This window comes from Heptranchias perlo, chromosome 20 (assembly GCF_035084215.1).
Source record: "Heptranchias perlo isolate sHepPer1 chromosome 20, sHepPer1.hap1, whole genome shotgun sequence".
Taxonomy (NCBI): domain Eukaryota; kingdom Metazoa; phylum Chordata; class Chondrichthyes; order Hexanchiformes; family Hexanchidae; genus Heptranchias; species Heptranchias perlo.
Genome location: NC_090344.1, coordinates 22,166,151 through 22,189,876, shown reverse-complemented (window position 1 = coordinate 22,189,876; position 23,726 = coordinate 22,166,151). Strand labels below are relative to the sequence as shown.

Here is a 23,726-nt window from a genome sequence, read left to right as displayed (position 1 = left end):
TGGAGGAGGCTCGTCTGCAGCATTAACACCGGCATAGTCTCGTTGGGCCGAATTGTCTGTTTCTGTGATGTACATTCTATGTAATTCTATGTAAGCTCCATCTGCCACAGTTTTACCAACTCACTTCATCTATCAATTTCGCTTTGCAACTTTATGCTCCCATCTACATTACTCACTGTGTCACCTAACTTGGTGTCGTCGACAAACTTGGATATATGGCTCTCTATTTCTTCATTTGGTTCATTTATACATACAGTAAAAAGCTGATGCCCCGGTACAGATCCCTGGGGGACACCATTAATCATATCCTGTCAATTTGAACACAGATCCATTATCCCTACTCTCTGTCTCCTACCTCCAAACCAACTCCCTACCCATGTCAATAGGTTGCTTTAATTTCCATGTGATCTCATTTCTTTTAACAGTCTCTTATGTGTTCGCTTATCGATTGCCTCTGGAAGTCAATATACATATAACACCCATAGACACTGCATTATCTACCACATTATTACATCTTCAAGAAGTTCAGCTAGTTTTGTTACACTTGACTTACCCTTTACAAATCCATGCCGGCTTCTCTGATCAATTCATATTTATCCAAGTGCTCAGTCACTCTTCCCTAATAGCAGATACTGGTAACTGCCCGACAATAGACGTCAGACTAATAGGTCTATAATTTCCTACTTTATCTCTCCTCCCATTCCTAAATAATGGAATGACATTGGCAATTTTTCAATCCATGGAACAATTCCTGAAACAAGAGAGTTTGAACGATCATGACTGAAACATGGACAATTTCCTCACCTACTCCTTTTAATCCCCTGGGATGGTCACCATCAGGTCCTGGAGATTTGTCTATCTTTAATCGAATTATTTTCTCCAATACCATTATTTTACTTCGATTGAATCCCCTTGATTTATTTCTGGGTTCGATGAGGTCAGGGTATAATTCTCGATTCGAGCTTCATACCCCGGAGAAACCCAAATTTAGCCCTCGAATTTTGATCTTGACGTGTGGTTCAAACTTTTGTAAAGAGGGAAAAGAAGTCCACAAATTACTCCACCTGAATCTCAAGCGCTTTCGGAAGAAGTTCAGTTCAAACAATCTGGACTTTAAAGGCACCTCAATGACCTACACTTTCATTGAACGAGCTTTCTTTGCAATTGCATTCCGCCTTGAAACCGCTCTGGGCTTTCATCTCACTGAAGCAGAGTTTGGCCGCTTTGTATCTGTGAGCATGTCGGTGACGAGGTTCGCTTTGATATCGGTCGCTTATAATTTTGAAGATCTCGTCAAGTTCAGGGAAAAGAAACCGAGAATCGAATTGTCCCTGTAAGTGATGAATTGAAGGGATTGGTGCTTCAAGCAGATCTGGAAAATGCGCAGTGCGGTCGATCAGGAATTCCAAATCCACCCTCTCGCCACTCGGCGATCATATTAACTGAGCTTTACTCTGGCCCAGTGTCAGCGCGCTGAAATCGAGTATTTCACGGCACGTTTCTCTTAACTTCACAGTTGCTGGTTTAAAAGTGAAGACCGGCTCGTTGGATTTTCACTCCCGCAAGCTTCAACCATTCATTGTGGAAAAGTAAACTGACGGTGGACAGCTGTTATATTAGTCGCTGCAGCCTCAAGGTTTAGCTCAGTGAATTACTGGTTTAGCAGGTGGACTCTTCACTTGTCTCGATGGTGCTATTGGTTAGATTGATTCGAGCGCTTATTTTATTTTTCCTGAGGATTCATCGCCTCAAAGTTCCAGGGTTTAATGTGTGTTTTGTCTGCAAGAAAATGTACCGTGATCATTGCCGGTTGAGCAGAGCTAATATTCCACCATTTACCCTGTGGAGTAAAAAAAAACTTGTGATCGCAAAGCAGGCACATTAAACCTATAAAGGAATGGAACATTGGCTTCACGGAAATCACAATTCATCTTGACAGACAAGGTCCCGAAAGGCTAATTCTCTGTGACATGGAGATTTCTGCAGTGAGCGATGCCAGACTGTTTCTATATTCAGAGAATAAATGTCGCACCCTTTATGTTGGAAAAGCAAAACGGTGGGGATTTTGTCATAGCCCGATGCGTTTCGTGTTGTATCAATTGTCCATCTTTGCGTTATTTTCATCTTGATCGCATAACCAGTTAGGTCGTTCTTGTGATAAACGGCGACAATTGCCTGCTTTGATAAATTTAACAACGGCTGCACCAGATTCCTGGCGTCATAAACACTGAACATTTAATCCCACTCTTAAGATACAGTCTGTAAAATGATGAAATTTCATCACATGCAAAGCACAAAAATCAAAGCTTCCTTCCACTCGCTGTGCAAAGAAGTTTTTACTCATGTCACCTTTGGTTCTTTTGCCAATCACCTTAAATCTATGCCCTTTGGTTCATTTCCCTTCCGCCAATGGGAACAGTTTCACTCTATCTACCCTGTCTCGGCCCTTCATGATTTTGAATATCTCTGTCAAATCTCCTCTCAGCCTTCTCAGTTCCAAGGTGAACAATCCCAGCTTCTTCAGTCTATCCATGTAATTTAAGTCCCTCATCGCTGGAATCATTCTCGTAAATCTCCTCTGCGCCCTCTCAAGGCCTTCACATCCTTCCAAAAGTGCACTGCCCAGAACTGGACCCAATACTCCATTTGTGGCCGAAATAGTATTTTATAAAGGTTCATCATGACTTCCTCTTTATAAAGCCCAGGACCCCGACTGCTTTTTAAACCGCTTTCTCAACCTGCCCTGCCACTTTCAACGATTTGCGCACATGTACCCCCAGATCCCTCTGTTCCTCTCACCCTTTTAGAATTCTGCTCTCTAGTTTATATTGCCTTTCCTCTTTTTTCACACCGAAATGCATCATCTCGCATTTTTCCGCATTAAACTTCATCTGCCACGTGTCCGTCCATGTCACCAGCGTGTCCATATCCTATTCATGTCTATCCACCTCACTGTTCTCTACCCGTCCACGTTTTGTGTCATCTGCAAATATTGATATTGTACCATTTACTCCCAAGCCCAAGTAAATAATATATATCAAGAAAAGACGTTATCGCAGCACCGACCCCTATGGAACACCATTGCCCACCTCCCTCCAGTCCGAAAAACAACCGTTCACCACAACTCTCTGTTTCCTGTCATTTAGCCAGTTCTGTAACCATATTGTTTTTGCCCCCTGTGTTCCATGGGCTGCAATCTTGATCAATAGCCTACCACGTGACACTTGATCAAACGCTTTTTGAAAGTCCATATACACCACGTCAACTGCATTGACCTCATCTACCCTCTCTGTTACCTCATCAAACAACTTTATCAAGTTGGTAAAACACGATTTGCTTTTAACAAATCCGTGCTGGCATTCCCTAATCAATCCACACTCGTCCAAGTGAATGTTCATTCTGTCCCGGATTATCATTTCCAAAACTTTCCCCATCACCGAGGTTAAACTGACTGACCTATAGTTGCTGGGTTTATCTTTACACCCTTTTTTTGAACAAGGTTGTAACCTTTGCAATTCTCCAGTCCTCTGGCACCATCCTCATATATAAGGATGTCTGGAAGATTATGGCCAGTACCTCTGCAATTTTCCCCTTTACTTCCCTCAGCATCCGAGGTTGCATCACATCCGGACCAATTGACTTATCTATTTTAAGTACAGCAAGCCTTTCGAGTACCTCTTCTTTCTCATTTTTTAGCCCATCCAGTATCTTAACTATATCTTACTTTACCTAGAATCTGGCAGCATCTTCTTCCTTGGTAAAGACCAATGCAAAGTAATCATTTAGTACCTCTGCCATGCCCACTGCCTCCATGAGTAGATCTCCTTGATGGTCCCGAATCGTCCCCAACCCTCCTCTTACTACCCGTTTACTGTTAACTTGTCTGTAGAAGACTTTTTGATTCCCTTTTATGTTTTCCGCTTTCTTATGCTCTCTCTTTGCCCCTCTTATTTCCTTTTTCACTTCCCCTCTGATCTTTCTCTATTGTCTCTGGTTGGCACTTGTGTTATCTACCTGACACCTGTCATACGCCACTTTTTCCCCCTTCATCTTACTCTCTATCTCTCTTATTATCCATGGAGCTCTGGCTTTAGTTCCCCTACCTTTCTACCTCGTTGGAATGTACCTTCTCTCTACCCGAATCATCTTTTTAAAAGCCGCCCACTGTCCAATTATAGTTTTGTCAGACAATGTTGGATTCCAATTTACCGGGGCCAGATCTGTTCTCATCCCACTGAAATTGGCCCTCCTCCAATTGAGTATTTTTACTTTCGAGTTGACAGAGTCCATCTCCATAGCTATTCTAATCCTTATGAAACTGATCGCTGCTCCCTAAATGCTCCCCCACTGACACTTGCTCCACTTGGCCCGCCTCATTCCTTTGAACCAAGTCCAGGAATGCCTCCTTCCTCAGTGGGCCAGAAACGTTCTGGTCGAGAATGTTATCCTGAACACATTTCAAAAATTCTTCCCCTTCTTTGTGCCTTGTATTATTGTTATCTCAGTCTACATGAGGATATTGGAAATCCCCGGTTATTAATACTCTATGGCTTTTGCACCTCTCTGTAATTTTCCTGCAAATTTGTTCCTCGATATCCATCCCACCAGCTGTTGGCCAATAGAATACACCAAGTAGTGTAATCGCACCTCTATTGTTCCTTAACTCGAACTCAGTACCCAGGAGAAATTCCCTCGTTCCTGAGCACTTTGTATTAAGCAGAAGTTAGCAGCAATCAGTGTTTGTAGTGGGACTGAGAAATGCATGAAGAGGCGGCACCCTGTAAAACAGAGCTCCAAGTATCGGTTTAAATAAAGTCCTGAACTGACAGAGCGGCGGGCAGATGAGGATTGAATTAAATCCCAATTCACTGAATCTAAACAAGGTTTAAATAAGTGAATCTGTCAGGAGTGGGATTCCTGAGTTTGTTTGTGAGCTGAAACTGGATCGGTCCCGTTCTGCAAAGAAAGAATGGCAGGCGGCTCCCAGACAGGGCTCAGGCCGGGACTGGCAGCTCTCCGCTGGTAACGGCTGGATTGGAGAGCGGGGCTCCTGCGCTGTTGCTGCTGCTGCTTCCGCCTCTTCGAGTCACTGTGGCGGTCGGTACCGATCTTCCTCCAATGGATCCGGCTCCAACTACTCACTGTCGACCTCGTGGCGCAACGGTAGCGCGTTTGACTCCCGATCAAAAGGATGCGTGTTTGAATCACGTCGGGGTCATCGCATTTTTGCAACCTTTCAGTGTCACTCTGTTTTATCGCGGGGCAGTCTTTCAGGGATTGTCTGTTCACTGTGTGTAAAATAATATTGATCATAGAACGAACACACCACAGAAGGAGGTCATTCGACCCATCAATTCCTTACCTGCCTTTTGTAAGAACAATCCCATTGGTCCCATTCCCCGTCCCTTTCCCAGTGGCCCTGCATTTTCCCCTTCAAGTATTTATCAAATTCCTTTTTGAAAGCCACGATTGAATCTGCTTCCACCAGCCTTTCAGGAAGCGCATTCCAGATCATAACCATTCGCTGCGTAAAAAAGATTTTCCTCATGTCGCCTTTGGTTCTTTTGCCAATCACCTCAAATCTGTGTCCTCTGGTTCTCGACGCTTCGGCCAATGGGAACAGCTTCTCTTTATTAACTTTATCTAAACCCTTCATGACTTTGAACACTTCCATCAAATCTCCTCTGAACCTTCTCTGCTCGAAGGAGAACAATCCCAGCACGGCGTAAATGCGGTCAATTAGCTCCAATTGATTTATTTGGTAATTAAACAAAACGTGAAAGACTGGCAAGGCGTTGTGCGAACAGAGTTCACTGCTGTCAGACAATAAATCCAATCGCTACGTGGGCACTGGGTTCAAATCTTACGACTGATAGAATTTCTTGCAATGTTCATTTTGACCTGTTTGCAGAAAACCCGATTGTCGTGCGATGGAGCAGAGAATATGAAAGAAGCTGAAAGTGAAAGTGCAGATATTAGTTTCATCAAAGTGACTGGACACGTTTCCACAGGTCAGGGCCTCTCACCTTAAGATTCTTTCCAGCAGAGCAGGACAGATGATCAGAGTGACCGGGCTCCAGCGGCGCAATCGGTCAGTGCGCGATCTTTATATGACAGTACAGGATCGGGGAATGTTCGGGTTGTTAATTCGAGTCTCAGCTAAATCAAACGATCATTTTGCTCGTGAACATTTCGACCGGAGTTGAAGGTACAATTGGTTTGTTCCAAAATGCATCTACTTATTTGAATTGCCATATGGTTCCTCCGGTCTGCGCTGTTGCAATAGCAGATGAAATGTTTAGTATTGCTTGTTTTCCGGAGGGAGGCTGCGGAATTGGAACCAAAAACTATGGTTTTGATCCATCTAAATTTAAGGAATTTAACTGGAGTTTTAAACCAGTCGCGTTAGACCGCTCAGCCAGGATACTTTCCATCTTGCGATCTTCAGGAGCCACTTTTACAGGAATAGAATGACTGCAAGCAAGAATTCTACCCCTCAAGCACCAATGCTCGCACGGCAGCAGGATGAATGTGTCCAGTTAGAAACCTGTCTGAAGGAGCATGAAGTCTGACAGAACCGGAAGTCCAGCAGATTGACTTTCGGTCTGAGCAGATGATGAATCTCCTTCTTGAGAGCGTTTCGCCAATCCAGTTCAGAGTGGATTTAGAATCATAAATTCGGGTGTGACTGGAGCCACTTGTGTAAAATGAAGTGTCGGGTGCAGTTTCCCGTCCTTGATGGACATTAATGATCCTGTTGCGGTTTTGCTGCAAAATTTCACTTCCCAGCTCCCGATCCCTGAACTAAAATCCAACTCTGGTGGGATTCGATCCCACAACCTTTGGATGACTCCTCTAACCCTTAAGTAGAAGTCCAACACGCTGTCCATTGCGCCACAGAGTCAGTTATACGATATGAGGCAGAGCGGGGATCCTCTGCTGTGGTTGAGGCGGTCAGGCTGCTCCTGCTTCCGCCTCTCACATTCCGAGAGCCGCGGTGGCGGTCTGCACCGATCGCCCTCCAATGGATCCTGCTCCAGCCGCTTGTTGTGGGCCTGGTGCAAGAACAGTCGCGTCTGACTCCAAATCAGAAGGCTGCGTGTTTTGAACCAGGTTGAAATCACAACATTTTCACTGTGGCTCAGGATCCTGCCGACTGATTTTAGATCGGGACAGTGTTTTAGGGATGGTCTGTTCAGTGTTTGTGCAACAATATAAAAATTCAATTTGATACATTAATGAGCTTTTTTTCTGTTACTTTCTGTTTACACCCTCTCCAGTTTTATGTAGAAACAGTTCACAATGTTTAAAGGATGTGGTGTACAGTGTTTGTGGAATCAGTGTTATTAAATTTGATACTTTCATTTGTTCCTTCTCCAACCCAGACTCTTATCATCAGATGTGTAGCTTCACCCTGTGTAAAATAGGTTACTCAGTGATACAAATAAATCAGTAACAACCCCGAAACCTCAGCGGGTATATTTGTTCCAATGCTTTGTGATGGTCGCGATTTCCATGCAAATTTTCAATCAGCAAATCCCAAAGGGTGTTTTGGGTTTGACAAACTAATTTAAGTACTTGACTGGTTCCTGGAAATGATCAAATGGGGATTTCCTTACCCGTACAGATATAGAAATAAATACATTCCATCATTTCACAAATGACAGTTGTGTAAATAAATATATCGCGATATCCAACATGGAAAATCAGCTCTTCATATTCTTAAACAAATGTTCTCATTTTATTTTATTAATCCACTTCCGTTTCAATATAGAACATATGTTCAGAGCATCCCTCTAAACTTAAAGAATGGTAAAACAATTGCAGATTTTACAAACACATAACACGCTATCGTATAAGTAAGATTAAGGCCTGATTTGTGAAATGTTTATTCTAATTGTCTTTATGATGTTACGAAAAGTATTTCTCGATGTTCGTCCCCAACTTAACGGAGAAACTACGATGAAAACCGAAAGGATTTGTCAAAAACTATTTGGAGCGATTTGATCGGTTCCCCTTCTCCTTTCTTTAATTATTACCTTTTGCTAATTGTTCTTCTTGATCCGTTTGCTTCATTTTTTCCTCAGTTATTTATAGTGAATTTTCTATCCGTTAACGTTCTTAAATATTTGATTTGTTTGTTCCCTTCCTCTTGACTTGCGATTTGTTGACCTTCAGGTCAAAGTCTGAAACAGAAATGTGCTTATATTCAGGCGTGACTCTGAAGTGTGAGACCGAGAGGTGATGCCGGATGTGTGACCGAGAGAACAACTGTTGGAGGCAGAACTGTCCGTAACCTAACATACCCACTGTGGCATTGCTCATGGTAAGTCGGATGACAAAGTATAATCAACATAAATGACCAAAGTCTCAGATCAGTTAGAATTGAATTGCTGTTGGTGAGGCGAGTTTGTGCATTGGAAGGAGTTTTTACATTTACAGCTCCAGGTAAACCTGCAAACCTCTCTCGCCTGTAGGTTACTCACCATGAGGTGTCTGCCTTTCTTTGCCCTTCTGGACTTCTGAAGTGTGATTGAACCTTACCAAAAGTTTCCTATAATTAGTGAGGAAGGAAGGTATCAGTGTAAATGGGAGATAAAAACGTGGTTGTTTCACTGGGTACCATGGGAACCAGATACACTGCTCATTTCAGTTATTTGTCCAGCAGGAAACAGAAATCATTCTCTTCAACTGTACTCGCCCGAAGGAAAAGGAAACAAACAAAACTACTCAGTACTTTGTTTTAGCTTCTTCTGCTGGTTTACGTTCACTCATCGAGAAAGTGACAGAGAGAGAGACTGAGAGATTGGATTGGCTTTTTCACTTTATAATCTATTACACTTTGTAATTATTATCAGAGACGGTTCCATCCCAACTGTCCCGTGCCTGACATTCTCATTGATACTAAGATGTGCTTTAAATGAGTTTCTACTAATTACACATTGCGGACAAAAGCTGAACGCCGAAAACTGCTCTGAAACCAGCTTTGCTTCGCAACCTTTCATGGAGATTGGTTGCTGGTTGTCGTTAAAGGAGTTTGTAAAATAAGCCCACGAGTGCATTATCCTGAAAACGTGTTTTGGACACATTCGCAGCTCAAATATCTTACATTAAATGTAACAAATATACAAATACGTCACAGGTGTTAATATTAACACATAATGATACGAGGAAGGAGGCATTGGTGGATCTGGTTCTGGAGAAAGAGGTGGGTCAATTTGAGCAAGTGTCAGTGTCATATTTAGTGAACGGTGATCATAGTATCATAAGATTTAGATGAGTTATGGAAAAGGAGAAGGAGCTATCTCGAGTAAAGTACTTAACAGGAGAAGGGCCAATTTTAATGGGTTGAGAACGTACCTGGCCCGTGTAAATTGGAATCAAAGATTTGCAGGCTAAAATATAATCGAACAATGGGTGGAGGAGATGTTTCGGGTACAGATTAGGTAGATTCCCAAGAAGGGGGAAGGTAGGGCCTGAGATCGCTGGATGACGAAAGAGATAGGGGGTAAAATGAAGCAGATAAAGGGGGTTTATGATAGATATCAGTTTGACAATGCAAGTGAGTACCGTGTACCGTGAAAAAGTAAATAAGAGGGGCAAAGAGAGAGTATGAACATAGTTTGACGGCTAACATAAAAGGTAATCCAAATGTTTTCGACAGGCATTTAAATAATGAAAGGTTCATAAGAGGAGGGGTGTGGCCGATTCGGGACCAAAAAGGAGATCGACGCATGGAGGCAGAAAGCGTGACTGAGGCACTAAAAGAGTACTTTGTATCTGTCTCTACCAAGGAAGAAGATGCTGCCAAAGTCACAGTAAAAAGGGAGGTAGTTGAGACACTGGATGGGGTGAAAATTGATTGAGAGGAGGCACTTGAAAGGCTGGCCATGCTTAAAGTTGATAAGTCACCCGGTCCGGATGGGATGCTTTCAAGGTTGCTGAGGGAGTGGAAGGGTGGAAATTTCAGAGGTCCTGGTCATAATCTTCCAATCCGCCTTAGATGCGGGGGTGATGCCAGAGGACTGGATAATTACAAATGTTAGATCCTTGTTCAGAAAGGGTGTAAGGATAAACCCAACAACTACAGGCCAGTAAAATTAAACTCGGTGGTGGGGAAGCTTTTATAAACGATGATCCGGGCCAAAATGAACAGTCACTTGGGCAAGTGTGGATTAATAAAGGAAAGCCAGCATGGATTTATTAAAGGCAAATCGTGTTCAACTAACTTGATTAAGTTTTTTGGTGAGGTAATAGAGAGGGTTTATGAGGGCAATGCGTTTGATGACGACGACGACGACAACAAGAAGAAGAACAACAACAACTTTATTTCGGGCCTTTAACGGAGTGAAACGACCCAAGGCGACTCACAGGTGAGATTATCAAACAAAATTTCACACTGAGCCACATAAGGAGGTATGAGGACAGATGAACAAAAGCTTGGTTAAAGAGGTAGGTTTTAAGGAGCATCTTAAACGAGGAGAGAGAGGTAAAGAGGTGGAGAGGTTTCGGGAGGGAATTCCAGAGCTTAGGGCCGAGGGAGCTAAAGGCACGGCCGCCAATGGTGGAGCAATTAAAATCGGGGATGCAAAAGAAGGAAGAATTGGAGGAGCGCTAAGATCTCGGAGGGTTGTAGGGCTGGAGGAGTTTACAGAGACAGGGAGGGTCGAGGCCATAGAGGCATTTGAAAAGAAGGATGAGAATTGTAGGGCTGGAGGAGGTTGCAGAGATAGGGACAGGTGAAGAGATGGAGGGATTTGAAAACATGGATGAGCATTTTAAAATCGAGGCTTTCCCGGACTGGGAGCCAATGTAGGTTAGTGATCACAGGGGAGGTGGGAGAACGGAACTTGTTCAGCGTTAGGATACGGGCAGAAGAGTTTTGGATGAGCTCAGTTTTATGGAGGGTGGAAGATGGGCGACGAGCCAGGAGACCATTGGAATAGTCCAGTAATCAGCTTGTCAGCAAAATTGAAGCCATCGGAACAAACAGGGGCAGTGGCAGCATGGATGCGAATTGGCTAACTGGCGGGAAACAGAGTGTAGTGGTAAACGGTTGGAAGGTATACAGTGGTGTTCCCCAGGGGTCGGTACTAGGATGGCTGCTTTTTTTGATATATATTAATGAATTGGACTTGGGTGTGCAGGGCACAATTTCAAATTGCAGATAACACAAAACTTAGAAGCGCAGTAAACAGTGAGGAGGACAGTAATAGACTCCTAGATGACATAGACAGTCTGGTGGAATGGACGGACACATAGCAGATAACATTTAATGCAGAGAAATGCAAAATGATACATTTTGGAAGGAAGAACGAGGAGATGCAAAATAAACTAAATGGTACAATTCTAAAGGGGGTGCAGGAAAAGCGACCTGGTGGTATCTGTGCACAAATCTTTGAAGGTGGCAGGAGAGATTGAGAAAGCGGTTAAAAAGGATACGGAGTCTAGAGGCATAGAGCACAAAAGCAAGGAAGTTATATTAAACCTTTATAAAACACTGGTTCAGCTACAACTTGAGCATTATGTCCAATTCGGGGCACCGCAGTTTCGGAAGGATGTGAAGGCCTTCGAGAGGGTGCAGAAAAGATGCAGAAAAGAAGGTGCAGAAATGTATCCAGGGATGAGGGACTTCAGTTCCGCGAATAGACTGGAGAAGCTCGGGTTGTTCTCCTGAGAACAGAAAAGTTTGAGAGGAGATTTGATGGAAGTGTTCAAAATCATGACGGGTTTAGATAAAGTGAAGAGAGAGAAACTGTTCCCATTGGCGGAAGGATCGGAACCAGAGAGCACAGATTTAAGGTGATTGGCAAAAAACCAAAGGCGACATCAGGAAAAAAAAAGCAGCGAGAAGTTCTGATCTGGAAGGCACTGCCTGAAAGGATGGCGGAAACAGATTCGATCGTGGCTTTCAAAAGGGAATTGGATAAATAGTAGAAGGGAAGAAAATGCAGAGCTACGGGGAAAGAGAGAGGGAATGGGACGAACTGGATTGCTCTTACAAAGAGACGGCATAGACTCGATGGGCCGAATGGCATCCTTCCAAACTCCAACGATTCTATGATTTGTCAAGCTCAAAGTGCTTGCTACTTCAGTGAGAGGTCCGTCTGTACAAAGAACGAGCACTTCCGCGTTACAGTTCAGCAGTCCTTTCCTTGTTGGCTCCGGAATTAATACAAATACGGCTTGTGTTACTTTGTTGTTTAATTCAGAAATGGGGTAAATATCAGATAGAATAAAAAGGCACTGCTGGGAATCGAACCGAGGACCTCTTGTGAAGAAAATGGCAATTTGCCCAGCTTTTGCAAATTGATGATACAAATTAAGCTGCAACGACCCCACCTCCACTTTCTGATATCTACCTCTCACTGTCTGTGAGCGTTTGAGGTAGTTTGTATTTTTCTATTTCTCTTGTCTATTTCGCTATGTTTACCGATAATCTGTATCTCTCGCTGTGTTTACCGATACTCTGTATCTCGCTGTGTTTACCGATACACTGTATCTCTCGCTGTGTTTACCGATACTCTATCTCTCGCTGTGTTTACCGATACTCTGTATCTCTCGCTGTGTTTACCGATACTCTGCATCTCTCGCTGTGTTTACCGATACTCTGAATCTCTCGCTGTGTTTACCGATACTCTGTATCTCTCGCTGTGTTTACCGATACTCTGTATCTCTCGCTGTGTTTACCGATACTCTGTCTCTCTCGCTGTGTTTACCGATACTCTGTATCTTTTGCTGTGTTTACCGATACTCTGTATCTCTCGCTGTGTTTATCTCTCTGTGTCAATCGTGGGCTGATTCTGAATAAACAATGAATTAAATGAGGAGTTTTGGACAATTCTCCCTCTGACACTGAGGAACCAATGAGCGAAACTTTATTATAAGATATTGTTTATTGTGAAACAGCAAAGAAAACATTGCATTTTGAACGATTGAGGTTCAGTTCTGTGCAAAAAGAAACTGAGACCACAAGGTGTTTGCAACAAGCCGCCTTTTAAGTTGATGTCAGGCTCGCTAACATTGCAGCACGAGGTGTAGACACCGCGCTGATGATCTTCATGTGTATCCGGGCCTTTCAGACACTTCGTGTGGCACAGGAGCTTTCCAATCCCCTGGACACCGACACATCCGTCGAAGTAGCAGGACCGACATCTCGCCCCCTTTGCCAGACTTCAGCAAATTTAACGCTGAAAATACAAAACAGGACGTGTCGTGAGAGTGCGCTGTTGTTTTATAAAGTGTGGGAGTCCATATATGAGTGCGATGTTTATATATGAACTGTGTGTGCATATATGAGTGTGATGTTTATATATGAACTGTGGGTGTGTATATATGAGTGTGATATTTATATATGAACTGTGGGAGTCTATATATGAGTGCGATGTTTATATATGAACTGTGGGTGTGTATATATGAGGGTGATATTTATACATGAACAGTGGGAGTGTATATTTGAGTGCGATGTTTATATATGAACTGTGTGTGAAAATATGAGTGTGATGTTTAAATATGAACAATGGGTGTGTATATATGAGTGTGATATTTATATATGAACTGTGGGTGTGTATATATGAGGGTGATATTTATACATGAACAGTGGGAGTGTATATATGAGTGTGATATTCATATATGAACTGTGGGTGTATATATATGAGGGTGATATTTACACATGAACAGTGGGAGTGTATATGTGAGTGTGATATTTATATATGAACTGTGTGTGTATATATTAGTGCGATGTTTATATATGAACTGTGGGTGTATATATATGAGTGTGATGTTTGTTTATGAACTGTGGGTGTGTATATATTAGTGCGATGTTTATATATGAACTGTGGGTGTGTATATATGAGCGTGATGTTTGCAAATGAACTATAGGTGTATATATATATGAGTGTGATGTTTGTATATGAATTGTGGGTGTGGAAACATGAGTGCGATGTTTATATATGAACTGTGGGTGTTTCTATATGAGTGTGATGTTTATATCTGAATTGCGGGTGTGTATATATGAGTGCGATCTTTATATATGAACTGCGGGTGCGTATATATGAGTGCGATGTTTATATACGAACGGAGGGTGTGCACATATGAGTGCGATGTTTTTATTTGAATTGCGGAATAAACAGGAGCTGCAATTCCTCCTGGGGTTATGTTTTCTTCCAAGACAATGATGTAAAGGGGCACTTTAGCAAGCGGCCAAAATAGCTCAGTTGGGAGAGCGTTAGACTGAAGATCGAAAGGTCCTTGATTCAATCTCGAGTTTCGGCAGTTTTTGGTTGTTGAGTTTCTTCTTCCTTGCTTCGATTTTCGCATTTCATTGCAGTGAAATTTGATACCCGCCACTGAAGGATTGGGGATGAAATAGAGAGGCATCAAGCATGGGTAATATTTTTTCGTCTTGATTTAGTTTTTATTTCTCTGTTACCTTCTGCCTTTTTCTCTTGTTTTTTCTCTCTCGGTGCCGGGGGACAATTTCATTTGATGCATTTGTCCTAAACAGATGCCTTTTCCACATCTCGGGGCGGTCAGACCCTCTCTGTCTGTCTGTTGCTGCTGATGATCATTAATGGGAACAGGCCGCGAGTTAAACGTTTCTCTGCAAACCGGAGAAAGAAAAATAAAAAAGAAAGACGTGTTTCTCCGGCCCATGGGCAAAGTTGCAATGGATGTTATTCAATAACACTGTCCCCGTGAATTTGTCTGTGCACCTGTTTGTAAGGCTTGCATTTTAAAAGTTACAAAAACCCGAAATAAATAAAGCAAATTAGAAGAATGGAATTCATGATCATGACATTACCGCATATTCTTTGCAAATGAGCTAACCGGCAGTCCGAACGGCTGTTTCATTAATTGTTGTACCTGTATGCTGGTTGGTAACGATTTCTGTACTTGGACCCCGAAATCTCCCTGCTCCTCCACAGTTCATTTTTTCTCACCATTTAGAAAATAGCCTGATTTATCTTTATTAGATTTAAAGTGGATCACCTCGCTCTCCCCCACATTGAACTCTATTTGCCGCAGTTTTGCCCACTCACTTAATCGATTTATTCCCTCTTTTCAACGTCCTGCTTCTATCCACATGACTTATTGCGCCACCAGAAGGCTGCGTGTTCAAAACACGGGGTCACCGTTACTTCTCGAGCTGATCGGATTCTGGATCGTTCCGGATTGAATATTTTATCTGCTTTTTCTCAATAAACAGAATCTTGCTCTAAAGTCTGCTTCCCTGGTTCCCAAATTTCAGGAAGGCGTCTCATTCTGCCCTTGACTTTTGATCTTGACCTGCAGTTGAAACTTTTGCAAAGAGGGAAATAAGTCGCCAAATCGCTCCACGTGAATCGGAAACGCTTTGGGAAGAAGTTCAGTGCAAACAATCAGGACTTTAAAGGCACCTCAATGACCTGCACTTTCATTGAATGAGTTTTGTTCGCCTCTCGGCTTTCATCTCACTGAAGTGAAGAGTGTGACCGCCTTGTATCTGTCAGCGTGCAAGTGACGAGTTTGGGGTGAGCACGGGTCGTGTTTATTTTTGAAATCTCACCAAGCAACAGGGAAAAGAAACTTCGAATCAAACTGTCCCTGTCAGTGATGAATTGAAGTGAATATCGCTCCAAGCAGATCTGGACAATGAGCAGCGCAGCCGCACAGGAGTCCCAAATCCACCCTCTCGCCACTCGGCAATCGCAACTTTACTCCGGCCCAGTATCGCCACGCTGAAATCAAGTATTTCTCGAACACATTTTTTTTAACATCATAGTTACTGGTGTTATAGTGAAGACTACCGTCCGCTTCACTGTAAGTGCAAGAGACAACTTTGTAGACACCGTGTCGTGTCACAGAGCTGCTCCTTGGACCTGCTCATTTCATCTCATCTCATTTTCAGCAAACCTGAATATTACTGGAATATAGAATGGCGAATCACAGCTCAAAAGGTCAATCCTCTCTACCACGAGGGGACTGAGTCTTCCAACATACGGTGGTTAATGGCAAGGTTGGCTTCATGTGCAGAAATAATACAGCACAGATTTTCACTCATGCAAGCTGCACACCCTTTATTTTGGAAAAGTAAACTGATAGTCAGACAGCTGATATATTAATCGCGGCAAGCTGAAGCTTTAGCTTGGTGAATTAGTCCTTCAGCAACTACAAAGTTGTGTTTCTGTGGCGCAATTGTTGGTTCAAGCTCCACCCGGTGAACGCTGGGTAGTAACTTTCACCTGAACATTCAATGTCTCGCGTTTCCAGCATTCGAATGTGTGTCCTGTCTGAACGAAAATATACAGGTGAGGTGCCTGAGGATTGGAGGGTAGCAAATGTTGTGCCTTTGTTTAAGAAGGGCGGCAGGGAAAAGCCTGGGAACTACAGAACGGTGAGCCTGACATCTGTAGTGGGTAAGTTGTTAGAGGGTATTCTGAGAGACAGGATCGACAGGCATTTGGAGAGGCAGGGACTGATTAGGAACAGTCAGCATGGTTTTGTGAGTGGAAAATCATGTCTCACGAATTTGATTGAGTTTTTTGAAGGGGTAACCAAGAAGATAGATGAGGGCTGTGCAGTAGACGTGGTCTGCATGGACTTTAGCAAAGCCTTTGACAAGGTACCGCATGGTAGGTTGTTACATAAGGTTAAATCTCATGGGATCCAAGGTGAGGTAGCCAATTGGATACAAAATTGGCTTGACGACAGAAGACAGAGGGTGGTTGTAGAGGGTTGTTTTTCAAACTGGAGGACTGTGTCCAGCGGTGTGACTCAGGGATCGGTGCTGGGTCCACTGTTATTTGTTATTTATATTAATGATTTGGTTGAGAATTTAGGAGGCATGGTTAGTAAGTTTGCAGATAACACCAAGATTGGTGGCATTGTGGACAGTGAAGAAGGTTATCTCGGATTGCAACGGGACCTTCATAAATTGGGCCAGTGGGCCGCTGAATAGCAGATGGAGTTTAATTTAGATAAATGTGACGTGATGCATTTTGGTAGATCGAATCGGGCCAGGACCTACTCCGTTAATGGCAGGGCGTTGGGAAGAGTTATAGAGCAAAGAGATCTAGGAGTACAGGTTCATAGCTCCTTGAAAGTGGAGTCACAGGTGGATAGGGTGGTGAAGAAGGCATTCGGCATGCTTGGTTTCATTGATCAGAACATTGAATACAGGAGTTGGGATGTCTTGTTGAAGTTGTACAAGACATTCGTAAGGCCACACTTGGAAGACTGTGTACAGTTCTGGTCACCCGATTATAGAAAGGATATTATTAAACTAGAAAGAATGCAGAAAAGATTTACTAGGATGCTACCGGGACTTGATGGTTTGACTTATAGGGAGAGGTTGAATAGACTGACACTTTTTTCCCTGGAGAGTAGGAGGTTTAGGGGTGATCTTATAGAAGTCTAGAAAATGATGAGGGGCATCGATAAGGTAGATAGTCAAAATCTTTTCCCAAAGGTAGGGGAGTCTATAACGAGGGGGCATAGATTTAAGGTGAGAGGGGAGAGATACAAAAGGATCCAGAGGGGCAATATTTTCACTCAAAGGGTGGTGAGTGTCTGGAACGAGCTGCCAGAGGCAGTAGTAGAGGCGGGTACAATTTTGTCTTTTAGAAAGCATTTGGACAGTTCCATGGGTAAGATATGTATCGATGGATATGGGCCAAGTGCAAGCAATTGGGACTAGCTTAGTGGTATAAACTGGGCGACATGGACATGTTGGGCCGAAGGGCCTGTTTCCATGTTGTAAACTTCTACGATTCTATGATCCTGTACCGTGAAAATTGCCCGCTGAGTGCGTCTAATTTTCCACCATTTAATCTGCTGTCTGAGAAATATTCAAAGAAAACGAGATTGGCTTGAAAGAATTCGGATTACTTCTTGTTTCCACAATGAATGACACTCCCTTTTTTTTGGAAAAGTAAAATGGCATTCACATTCCGACAGGTTTCAGTTGATTTGTGAGAGATCTTCAAAGGATCAATCTCCGGTTAAGGCGGCCTTTTTATCTCTCTCTCTCTCTGTTGGCAGAATCCAAAGTGAAATTGGAGCTGGACTAATCAGACAAGAAATCAGGAATCACTTTAGCAAACAAAATACGGCCGGAAGCTGGAACTCTCTCATCCCAAAGATGTGGATTGAGGCTCAATTCAAATTTTGAAGTCTGATATTGATAGATCTTTTTTCCGGTTCGGTTACCAAGGGATATGAGTCCAAGGCGGGGAAACAGAGATGAATTACTGATCACCTCATGATCTAATTGAATGGGTCAGCAGGCTCGAGGGGCTGAATGGTCTTCTCCTGTACCGATGTTACACTCCTGCTCAGTGTGGGGCTGGACGACTGGTAAGAGGCATCAGACTTGACTCCAGAATGAAAATCGGGTGTTCAGATTCTGCCACCTTGGGATTGTCGAACAAACTGAACCCCGACAGCAAAGGCACCACCTGCCTCTCTGCAATAATAGGATGAGAATGAGCCCTGCCGCTGGCCCGGCTAGCTCAGTCGGTAAAGCACGAAATTCCTAATCTCAGGGTCTTGGGTTTAAAGCAAATATTGGGGGTTTTGAGTTATATTTTTCACAGTGGGTGATGAAATGTTCAAAGTGCAACCTCTTATCTTCAGTTCATGAAATCCTGTTATATGAACAGACACAACACTGAGCTGTGTGAAAGAAAACCGTGAGCGTTGCCAAATATCCAGTCCGTCCCGGTACTATCTTCTCATTCCTTCCACATGGGACACGGCAGATACCGTTTCAATCGGTTTCATTTCTGCTGTTATTAAAAATGTTGATAGTTAGGATGTGTAATATGAAGAAGATGCCAACTCTGGATCCATTCGCCTCTCTGATACCTCCTGATACCCACTTACCCTCCTTGATTCTCCCTGATCTCCTCATCTTCTCTGATACCCTCAGAGAGTCCATTATCCTCTTTCAACCTTGTCAGCGCCCTTTACAATCTCTGATACCCGCAGTCCTCACACACTGATACGCCCTGAAGTCCTTACACTCTCTGATACCCTCTGGCAGTCCTTCCCCTCTGTGAGATCTCAATATATTCTCTGATACCCTTTGACAGCCCGCTCCCCTCTTTGAGCCCCGTTACACACTCTGATGCCCTCTGATAGTACCTTCCCCTCTCTGAGATGCCCTTGCCCCAATGGATCGCCACTAAGAAGCGATGAGACGCCCTGAGGCCTTTTCAGAACCCATTACCGTCCCTGCTATCAAAGTGCGGTGTAACTTCACAGGTGAATCTACCGGTCTGTGTTAAGGATGAGATCCAGAGTTTGATCGGTCGCTGCTGCTTCCGCCTCTGAGAGCTCCATCGGCGGTCGGTACCGATCTTCCTCCCATAAACTGGGTGTGGATGTATGAGTGCGCTGTTGATTTATAAACTTTGGTAGTTTACGTATGACAGCGATGTTTATATATGAACTGTGGGTGTATCTCTATGAGTGCGATGTTTATATATGAACTGTGGGTGTATCTCTATGAGTACGATGTTTATATATGAACTGTGTGTGTATCTCTATGAGTGCGATGTTTATATATGAACTGTGGGTGTATCTCTATGAGTGCGATGTTTATATATGAACTGTGGGTGTATCTCTATGACAGCGATGTTTATATATGAACTGTGGGTGTATCTCTATGAGTGCGATGTTTATATATGAACTGTGGGTGCATCTCCATGAGTGCGATGTTTATATATGAACTGTGGGTGCATCTCCATGAGTGCGATGTTCATATATGAACTGTGGAATGAACAGGAGGGGCAATTCCTCCTGGGGTTATATTTTCTTCCACGACAATAACACAAAGTAAGGATTGCTTGTCGAGCCGAAATAGCTCAGTTGGGAGAGCGTTAGACTGAAGATCTGAAGGTCCTTGGTTCAATCCCGAGTTTTGGCAGTTTTTGGTTGTTTCCTTTCTTCTTCCTTGCTTCGATTCTCGGATTTATTTGCAGTGAAATTTAATTCCCGCCACTGAAGGATTGGGGATTGAATAGAGAGACATTAGGGATGGGAAATATTTATATCGTTTGTATTTGGCTGTTATTTCTCTGTTACCTTCTGCCTTTTTCTCTTGGTTTTGTCTCTCGGTGCGGGGTGACTATTTGATTTGTCCCAAACTGATGCATTTTCCACATCTCGGGGCGGTCAGACCCGCTCTGTCTGTCTGTTGCTGCTGATGATCATTAATGGGAACAGGCCGCGAGTTAAACATTTATCTGCAAATTGGAGAAAGACAAATAAAAGGAAAGACGTGTTTATCCTGTCCAGGGGCAAAGTAACAACGGATGGAATTCAAAAAACGGTCCCCGTGAATTTTTCTGTGGATTTTCGTTGCAAATCTTCGATTTCAAAAGTTACAAAAACGCGAAATAAATAAAGTAAATTACAAGAACCGAGTCCGTGATCATTATGTTACAGTATACTCTTTGCAAACGAGTTAACCGGCCGTACCAACGGCACATTAGGCTGTTTAATTAATTTTTGTGACTGCAGCGACCCCGAAATCTCTCTGCTCCTCCACAGCACCGAGTTTCTCACCATTTAGAAAATACTCTGATTTATCTTTCTCAGATTTAAAGTGTATGACCTCGGTCTCCCCCACATTGAACTCTATTTGCCACAGTTTTGTCCACACACTTAATCTATCAATTCCCACTTTTCAATTTCCTGCGACCATCTGCATTACTTCCTGCGTCACCAGAAGGCTGCGTGTTCAAAACACGGGGTAACCGTTGCCTTTAGAGCTGATAGCATTCTGTATCGTTCCGGAATGAATGTTTCATCTGCTTTTTCTCAATAAACAGAACCTTGCTCTAAATTCTGGTTCTCTGGTTCTCAAATTTCAGCAAATCGTTTCATTTTGCCCTCGACTTTTGATCTTGTGCTGCGGATGAAACTTTTGCAAAGAGGGAGAAGAAGTCCCCAAATCGCCCCACGTGTATCTCAAACGCTTTGGGAAGAAGTTCTGTGTAAACAATCAGGAATTTGAAGGCACCTCAATGACCTGCACTTTCGTTGAATGACTTTTTTTCGCCATTGGAATCGACGTGAAATCGCTGTCTGCTTTCATCTCACTGAAGTGCTGAGTGTGGCCGCCTTGTATCGGTCAACGTGTTAGTGACGAGTTTGGGTTGAGCACGGGTCGCGTTTATTTCTGAAATCTCACCAAGCACCGGGGAAAAGAAACTTAGAATCAAACTGTCCCTGTAAGTGATGAACTGAAGGGAATATCGCTCCAAACAGATCTGGACAATGTGCATCGCAGCCGCACAGGAGTTACAAATCCACCCTCTCGCCACTCGGCAATCGCATTAACTGAACTTTACTCTGGCCCAGTGTCACCGCGCTGAAATCGAGTCTTTCTCGGCCACATTTTTTCTAAACATAATAATTACTGGTTTAAGAGTGAAAATTGTCGTCCACTTCACTGTAAGTGCAAGAGACAACTTTGTAGACACCGTGTAGTGTCACAGACCTGCTGGTTTGTCCTGCTCATTTCATCTCATCTCATTTTCCGCAAACCTGAATATTACTGGAACAGAGAATGGCGAATCACAGCTCAAAAATCAATCCTCTCTTCCACGAGCGGACTGAGTCTTTCAACATACAGGTGTTTAATGGCGAGGTGAGTTTAATTTTTAGAAATAATACAGCACAGATTTTGACTCGTGCAAGCTGCACACATTTTATTTTGGAAAAGTAAACTGATTGGAAGAAAGCTGTTACATTGAGCGCGGCAACCCGAAGCTTCAGCTCGATGAATTAGTCCTTGAACATTTGCAAGTTCTGTTTCTCTGGCGCAATTGGTTAGCGCGTTTCGCTGCGAACTGAAAAGTTGGTCGTTAGACGACACGAAGGCAACCTTTTACCTTAACATTCATTGTCTCGCAAATTCTTGGGTTCGAATGTGTGTCTTGTCTGCCAGAAAATGTACCGCAAGCATTGCCAGCTGAGTGCGTCTGGTTTTCCACCATTTATTATGCGGTTGGATAACAGGCATATGAAAAATATCCAAAAAAACGAGGTTGGCTTGAACGAAGTCGGAATACTTCTTGACAGAGAAGGTTCGAAGGTTGCAAGCGAGCTCCTTCACACTGACATGGATATTTCTGCAGTGAGCGACATCAGACTGTTTCCACAATGAATGTCACTCCCTTTATTTTGGAAAAGTGAAATGGTATTCACATTCCGACTGGTTTCAGTTGATTTGTGAGAGATCGCTAAAGGATCAATCTCCGGTGAAGACGGCCTTTTTCTCTCTCTCTGTTGGCCGAATCCAAAATGAAATTGGAGCTGGACTAATCATGCAAGAAATCAGGAATCACTTTAGCAAACAAAATACGGCCGAAAGCTGGAACTCTCTCATCCCAAAGGATGTGGATTGTGGTTCAATTCATAATTTGAAGTCTGATATTGACAGATCGTTTTTCGATTCGGGTACCAAGGAATATGAGTCCAAGACGGAGAAACAGAGATGTATTGCAGATCAACTCATGATCCAATTGAATGGGGCAGCAGGTTCGAGGGGCTGAATGGCCTTCTCTTGTCCCGATGTTCCGATACTGCTCAGCGCGGAGCTGGACGAATGGTAAAAGACATCAGACTAACTCCAGAATGAAAAAACGGGTGTTCAGAAGTCGATACCCTGAGATTGTGGAACGAACTGAACTCCTGCAGCAAAGCCAACAGTTGTCTCTCTGCAATGATAAGATGGGAAGAATTTAAGCAGTCGGCCCGGCTAGCTCAGTCGGTAGAACATGAGACTCTTAATCGCAGAGTCGTGGGTTCGAGCCCCAGGTTGGGCGATTTGTGTTCTACTTTTCACACTCGGTGATAACATTTTTAAAGTGCAACCTCTTGTCTCCAGATTCGAAACAGGCACAACCCTGAGCTGTGTGAAAGGAAACCGTGAGCGTTGCCAAATATGCACTCCCTATCGATTCTACCTTCTCGTTCCCTCCGCATGGGACACGGACAGGTTATCGGTTCAATTGGATTCACTTTTTGTCGTTATTAAAAATGTTGAAGGTCAGAAAATGTAATATTTAGGAGATGCCAACGCTGGAACAATTCGCCTCTCTGATACCTCCTGATCCCCCCTTACCCCATTTGATTCTCCCTGTGCTCCTTATCATCGCTGATACGCTCTGTCTCTTACCTTCTCCGATACCCTCAGAGAGTCCATGATTCACTTTGAACCTTGTCAGCGCCATTCACCTGCTCTGATACCTATTGATTGCCCCTTACACAGATGCGCCCTGAGCCGCCTTACACTCTCCCATACTCGGCAGTCCTTCCCCTCTCTCAGATCTTAAAACACTCTCTGATGCCATCTGACTGCCCGCTCTCCTCTTTGAGCCCCCTTACACTCTCTGATGCCCTCTGATAGTACCTTCCCCTCTCTGAGATGCCCTTGCCACAATGGATCGCCACTAAGAAGCGATTGGACGCCCTGAGGCCTTCTCAGAAGCAATTACCGTCCCTGCTATCAAAGTGCGGTGTAACTTCACAGGTGGATCGACCGGTCTGTGTCAAGGATGAGATCAAGAGTTTGATCGGTCGCTGCTGCTTCCGCCTCTGAGAGCTCTATCGGCGGTCGGTACCGATCTTCCTCCCACAAACTGGGTGTGGATGTATGAGTGCGCTGTTGATTTATAAACTTTGGTAGTTTACGTATGACAGCGATGTTTATATATGAACTGTGGGTGTATCTC

The 23,726-nt window shown here is 43.5% G+C and overlaps 5 non-coding genes and 1 pseudogene across 5 annotated transcripts; 5 read left to right on the top strand and 1 right to left on the bottom strand.

Annotated features, from left to right (window-relative positions):
- The window catches only part of LOC137336083 (zinc finger protein 850-like), a 242,996-nt pseudogene that overhangs the window by 124,285 nt on the left and 94,985 nt on the right, over positions 1-23,726 (top strand).
- trnag-ccc (transfer RNA glycine (anticodon CCC)) lies at positions 5,147-5,218 on the top strand. The gene has a single exon. It is a non-coding gene; the product is annotated as a tRNA-Gly (tRNA).
- On the bottom strand, positions 6,813-6,904 carry trnar-ucu (transfer RNA arginine (anticodon UCU)). The gene is given in 2 exon segments: positions 6,813-6,848; positions 6,868-6,904. It is a non-coding gene; the product is annotated as a tRNA-Arg (tRNA).
- On the top strand, positions 14,202-14,274 carry trnaf-gaa (transfer RNA phenylalanine (anticodon GAA)). The gene has a single exon. It is a non-coding gene; the product is annotated as a tRNA-Phe (tRNA).
- On the top strand, positions 19,837-19,909 carry trnaf-gaa (transfer RNA phenylalanine (anticodon GAA)). The gene has a single exon. It is a non-coding gene; the product is annotated as a tRNA-Phe (tRNA).
- trnak-cuu (transfer RNA lysine (anticodon CUU)) lies at positions 22,745-22,817 on the top strand. The gene has a single exon. It is a non-coding gene; the product is annotated as a tRNA-Lys (tRNA).